The 6748-nt window shown below is 45.2% G+C and overlaps 1 non-coding gene across 1 annotated transcript; it reads right to left on the bottom strand.

The window, feature by feature from the left end:
• Positions 1-260: 260 nt before the first annotated feature.
• On the bottom strand, positions 261-394 carry LOC116897539. Its single transcript, XR_004387553.1, has one exon. It is a non-coding gene; the product is annotated as a small nucleolar RNA SNORA17 (small nucleolar RNA).
• Between the last annotated feature and the right edge of the window lie 6354 nt (positions 395-6748).

Below are 6748 nucleotides of genomic sequence, written 5' to 3'. Positions count from 1 at the left end.
CTAGCTCCTTGGTGGACCCTTGGCACCAGTCTGGTGGTTGTGTCAAGCTGCCTGAGTGGTCCCATGTGAGAACCGTCTGTCTCTGGCTTACTTATACCTAGAGTTCAAGGTCCCAGGCGGGGTTCTAGTCTCTGGTAGCTTCCTGCTCTTGGAGCTGGTTTGGACCCGCGTGTACCAAACTGGTGGTAGTCTCAGGCTAGGTCCTGTCTGGGGCCTCTGGCGCTGGACTGGTGGTTGTCTCGGGCTCACTTTTTTCAGGAGCTGTTAGGCTACTACTAGCCATTCAGATGTTCACAGGTCAGAACACTGAGCATAGACATGGCCTCTCTCCTCTCTGCCACCTACTGACGCACATGTGACACAGCAGCCACACCTGCAAGCCTTTGGGGGCAGGATGCATTTTATTTTTAAGAGAAAGTGTGTGTGTGTGTGTGTGTGTGTGTGTGTGTGTGTGTGTGTGTGTATAAAACTGTGCACTAACACCCCTTGGAAGTGAGAGGAAGGAGTTGCATTCCCCTGGAGCTGGAGTTATAAGTGGTCATTAGCAGCCTGGCTTGGGTTGTAGGTTTTAAGTAAAGAGTTTTGATGTTATGGGTTTTCCTCCTGATGGTTTATGTGTCTCATTTGTTTTTGTTTTTAAAAAAATGATTGGGATGCTGAGAAAGGAAAGAATGAGTCCAGCCTGGGTTACAGTGAGTTCAAATAAACAAAAGCAACAACACAAACAGGCAAACAAGAAAGACTTAGGCTGTATGGATTGGCTTTTACTAATCCTTAGCCATCACCACGCTCCTTAGATAACAAGGAGAGACAGTCGAGAGTAGCTATCCTTAGATAAACAATTGTTGCAGTACCTTGGCCGGACTTGCTCTTGTCTTCAGAAGTGGAGTAGGTCATGTTTTATCTAGGTTTTCACCAACTTGGAAAAACGTTGTAAACCTTGTTTCTTGGTCTTTGAAGGGTGGTGGAAGGGGGAGGGGGACAGAAAACAAAAGAAATATGAAATAAGACAGTCTTGAGAAATACCAGGTAGGTTTTTGACCTCGGGCTGGCCAGGCTATTTAATAGCACAGTGTTCAATTGCCTCTTCTGGTTTTGAGTACAGTTTAAGGAAAGAAAGATTTTTAATTTTGTCTTTTCTCTTTATTGGCTGGAAAATAACTAGAATTAATCTGATCCAAGATGAGGGCATGCGCTCGATCCCTTTCATTTCTGATACTTGATTACACATAGGAACAGACGAACAGCACACAGTCTTGGGGAAAAGTGCCTGTACCCCTTACTTTTCTTACTACTGAGACAAAACACCTGGCTTACAGATTTATTTTGACTTACAGTCTGAGGGGACACAGTCCATCACGGCAGTCAGGTGAGAGGCTGAGTGATCACATTACATCATGACAAATGCTCATGTTTGCTTAGCATTCTTTATGCTTCCTGGCTTCCCAACATTAAGACTGGTATCACCCACATTTAGGGTGGGTCTTCACATTACAATGAACTAAGTCCTTTACAGACGTGCCCGGACTCTTGTTTCTAGATCTTGTCAAATTGATAGTCAAGAGCAACCATCAGGATGACATCAACTCTTACACTACTCTTGATTTATCATTGGAAACGCAGGGCGGAGAGATTGGAGGTCAGCCTTCGGGCTGATGCTTTCAACTGTGGGAGGATGCCATTTTCATTTCTTCAAGGTTTCTGCTCCGGTTTTTCTGACAGCCAAATGTTCTCTTGTTCTTTTCTTTCTCTTTTTTTTTTAAAATTTTTTATTTTATTTTTATTTTTTAATTTTTTAAAAGATTTATTTATTATATATAAGTACACTGTAGCTGTCTTAGTTCACACCAGAAGAGGGCATCAGATCTCATTACAGATGGTTGTGAGCCACCATGTGGTTGCTGGGATTTGAACTCAGGACCTCTGGAAGAACAGTCAGTGCTCTTTTTTTTTCTTTTCTTTTTTCCCGGAGCTGGGGACTGAACCCAGGGCCTTGCGCTTGCTAGGCAAGCGCTCTACCACTGAGCTAAATCCCCAACCCCCAGTCAGTGCTCTTAACCACTGAGTCATCTCTCCAGCCCCTCTTTTCTTTCTCTTAAGTTCAATTTTAAGGGCCTTGAAATGTAAGGAGATTCAGCTTACCCTCCACATTAGTTACCTTTGCATCACGGTGACCAACTCACTTGCCAGAAACCATGGAGGAAGGGTTTGTCTACGCTCATGGTCTCAGAAGGTTACAGTTCACCCTCGTCAGGAGGACTTGGCAGAGCTGCTCAGTGGGTTGGTGACCAGTGCATTCTTATAGCAGTGTGGAGCAGAGTGGGGATAAGAACCTCAGGCTTGGCTGCAATGAACCCAGGCCGAGTGAAGGACGTCCACCAGACACCTCACGCTGAAAGGTTCCACAGCCTCTCCAGACAGTGCCACGAGCCAAAGAGCCATGCAAGGCACCTCAGATTCAAGCACATCTCCTGGCAGCAGGTTTCTGTGTCTTCAATCTTAGTGTTCAGTATCATGATTAGATTTATCTTTTCCAGGGATTTTTATAGGTATTTGTTACAAAACTATAGGACACCAGGTTAGAAGAAGCTTGTCAGGTATTTATTGACTCTCTGTATAAAGTCTGAGTATGAAATCCAGAAGGCTTAATCCATCATAAAGTTATCATTTGCTTTTATAGGGAAGGTGGCTTACAGTTTTTGAACCATTCAGGAGTGGGAAGAAGCATAGAGAAGGGTCGCTAGTTCAAAACACACATACTCACTCTCTCCCAGGTTGTCCACATAGTTCCTGCACCATGGAGCCAGTGTAGACAGTCAGGACTATGTCAGAGACCACACTATGCATTCTTTTCAGGGGTTTGCAGTCTAGTCTGCCTCCCCTGCTCATGCCTACAGGTAAAGGAGCAGGCAGGCTATATCTGGACCATGGCTGTTGGAGAGGTGCTTGCCCATCTTTTTTTTTTTTTTTTTTTTCGGAGCTGGGGACCGAACCCAGGGCCTTGCGCTTCCTAGGCAAGTGCTCTACCACTGAGCTAAATCCCCAACCCCGCTTGCCCATCTTTATCAGTCTTTCCCCCATTCCTGCTTCCCATGTGGTATCAGCAGCACCTCTGGTCGGGAGATTTACATGGGGAATCCTGGGAAGTGATTCAGGCGGAGCAGATCCCTGTGACAGAACTGAAACCATGGCATTTATGGAGAGCGTAAACAAGAGCAGAGAGGAGCTAGGTATGAAAGCAGGTTGAGAGAAAGAAGGTCAGAGAAGCCAACTGTCAGGAAATAAAGGTCCTTCAGGATGATGGGGAAATCGTTATATGGTTTTCTCCACATGGGTTCTGGGCCAAAGGATTCCAGGGAGGATAAAGCAGAAGATGGTTGAGAGGACCCTTGAGCAGAGGAATGATCAGAGATAAAGATGTTATACTCCTAACCACTGAACATCTGTTTTGGCCTCAAATTTAGATGTGACAAAAGCAGAGAAGTACCTCAGACAGTGACTCTCAACCTTCCCTTCCTGGTGCTGTGCCCTTTAATACAGTTCCTTGTATGGTGGCCCCAACCATAAAATTGTTTCTGTCGCTACTTCATAACTGTAACTTTGCTACTGCTATGAATCATATTGTAAAATCTGGTATGGTATGCAACCCCCATAAAAAAAGTTGTTTGAAACCCAAAAAGGATTGTGACCCCCAGAACCGCTGATCTAACGGCTGGTGCCAGAGCTGGACAACCCCTTTGCAGCCCACGCTGCAGTTCCTGAGGTTTCTAAGGGACTAAGAGGGTTTGAGACTGCAGAACCACGTCTGTGCCAGAAGAGGGCACTCTTTCCTAACAGACTGCTCCTACCAACCTTTTAAAAGCAAGCCACACTGACTCTTCTCTCAGCTACAAGAGACACACTGGGCGCTTTATTCAGAGTTGGGGCACTGCTGCCTATGCAACACAGCCAACAGAACTCCCTGATTTAGACCAAAGGGATAGACTTGGGATTTTATGTGGCTACACACCCTTGACTCCACAAATGCACAATGAGAGCTGCACACATCAGCCTTTTCCAGGAGAGGCAGATGAAGACGCGGCGCTCTGTGGCGATCAATAAATGTGTATGTGCTAAGGATCATTTTAACCATGGTAATAAAACCTTTAACATTGAAGAACTACCCGGCACTGCTAAGAGGGTCATGATCTGAGACCGATAGGTCATGGGACTAGGGAGAAATCCTAATACTTACTCTGCGAAGGGAACATAGCCACAGAGTGACTTCTAATGACACACTGCCTTGCTATACAGTAGACGGGAACTGACTCAGAGAGTCCCGAATGGACAGTGAGTACAGTGAGAGACTTAGGAGCACCCTGACATAAGTGTGATGTCTTCATAAAACCCTTCCCTCAGGGACTCAGAAAAGGACGTCGTATATTTGCAAGAGCCGGAGGCGATGGTTGACTGCAAGGAAATAGTGTCTTCCAGAAACAACTGGACTGGGAGGGAGAAGTAGATATGGGTTCTTAGCCTTAAGAAAGAAACTATCTGCTATTGATCCCTGCTCAAAAAGGGAAAAATTAGACTGCGATGGAGTCTCACTGGGTACTGACCACCCGCCAGGGTAGGCCCCACACCGGGGAGTAGCTGACTGACACAAAATGAACTTAATGGTGTTTTATAGATTTTTTTCTTTCTCATTTGATTTGTTTGGATTTAAAAAAAAAATTATTTTAATGTATGAGTGCTCTATCTGCATGTACACCAGCATGCCAGCAGAGGGCACCAGATCACATTACAGATGGTCATGAGGTACCTTGTGGTTGCTGGGAATTGAAGTCAGGATCTCTGGAAGAGGAGCCAACCCTCTTAGCTGCTGAGCCATCTCTCCAACTCCTGTTTGGGTATATATATTTGTCACATCAGTCTTTTGCTTGTTTAGTTTGATTTCAATTTTTTGTGTGTGTCTGTGCGTGCGTTTTTCAGGGTTTGTGTGTGTGTCTTTTTTTTTTTTCTTTCTTTTTTTTTCTTTTTTTTCCGGAGCTGGGGACTGAACCCAGGGCTAGGCAAGCGCTCTACCACTGAGCTAAATCCCCAACCCCCCTTTTTTTTAGAGAGAGAGAGAGAGAGAGAGAGAGAGAGAGAGAGAGAGAGAGAGAGAACAAAACTGGGGAGTAGGTGGGTATAAGATCTGGGAGGAATTGGGAGAGGAAAACATGCTCAAAATACATTGTGTGAAAAAGAAAAGATGTGATGTGAAGTACCTTGAATTAGAGTTGTTGGTCTGTGTGTTCCTACATAATTTACTTAATCTCCCTAGGCTGCATTGTTTTTATCTGAAAGAAGTAAAAAAATTGGCACTGACTTGGGATTATTCTAAAAGCTGAACAAAAAGTTCACTTCAGTTAAGGCATTCTCATTAAAAGATGGCTGTCACTCTTGTTCTTCTTATGAAGCTTGTGCCCCAGGAGGCCTGCCAACAGATGTTTGTCAACCATTGTGTGTGTGTGTGTGTGTGTGTGTGTGTGTGTGTGTGTGTGTGTGTGTAGGTGTAAGTGTATGTCTCTATTCCAGGGTCTCTCTCTCTCAGATGCCGGGGAGTAGGTGGGAAAGACAGATGGACAGCACCTGTACAGAGAACTTGCAAGTTATACAGTAAGAGCATATATGTGGGTATGTATATACCCATGTATACATCTACACATCTACATGTATACATTTCACTGTTCTCAAGGAAGCATGGGCTTTACAGAGCAAAGCTGGCTTTATTCTCATTTGACCTGGGACGGTCGCTTCACCTCTCTGGCCCTTGGTTTCTGCATCTGCTGAGGAAGATCAGCCTCCCTCTGGTGTTGATGGTGGTAGTGTAGCCATGGTGATGCTAACACCCTCAGATCTGCCTGGTGACTCAGAAGCCCATCACAGGGAGTTCCACAGACTTCCAACTCCACCAGCAACCCTGTGGCTTCTCATGATGCCCTCTGGAGACATCTTTGTCTTTTATCCACAAAGAAGGAGGCTTGGGGTCACGGTAACCTCTTAAAATCCTTCCAAGGCTAGTATTCAGGTTTCCTGCCGGAAGTCTCAATCTTTTTGTTACTTCGTGTGTCTGTAAAGACACAGATGTTATTTGAACAGATTATATTGTTTGAGTTCAGTTTTAATCGATCAAGTGTGAATTGTCAAGTCCTGTGACTAGAGAACTGCTGGCAGTCACTGCTGATGGACCCCTGGGTGCCAAAGGGTGGCAGTGGCAAGTCCTTTCTAAATAACACGTGAACTTTCAGTCATTTGCCAAACACTTTGAGCTGGCGATGGCAGCCCTGAATGCTGTTTTCGGAATTTCTGGTTGACATGGCCCTTGCGTGACTTGAAAACCACCCTTGCTCAGACCAACATTAGAAAACACAGAAAGCTCAGGGAGACACCATGTTGGGTATCAACGTTAAAGAAAAGGCAGCACGCACTTCTCCTTCACCTTGAAGGATGTGTTGGAATTCGTTGGAAGGGTTAGCTCTTCCCAAGATTCCCCATCCCTGATGGTTCAGTTAGTTTCATTCAGAACATATTGTCTGAGAAACATGTAGAGCTCTTCCTTGATACACAAAGTAAACCATGGTACTGACATGTCCAGAAGGTACACTGATGCTGATGCTGATGCTGATGCTGATGCTGATGCTGATGCTGATGCTGATGCTGGTGCTGATGCTGATGCTGATGCTGATGCCGATGCTGATGCTGATGCTGACACACAGGTAATGCC

Source organism: Rattus rattus, chromosome 3 (assembly GCF_011064425.1).
Source record: "Rattus rattus isolate New Zealand chromosome 3, Rrattus_CSIRO_v1, whole genome shotgun sequence".
Taxonomy (NCBI): Eukaryota; Metazoa; Chordata; class Mammalia; order Rodentia; family Muridae; genus Rattus; species Rattus rattus.
The sequence above is the reverse complement of the archived record's forward strand: the minus strand, read 5'-3'. Positions and strand labels throughout refer to the sequence as shown.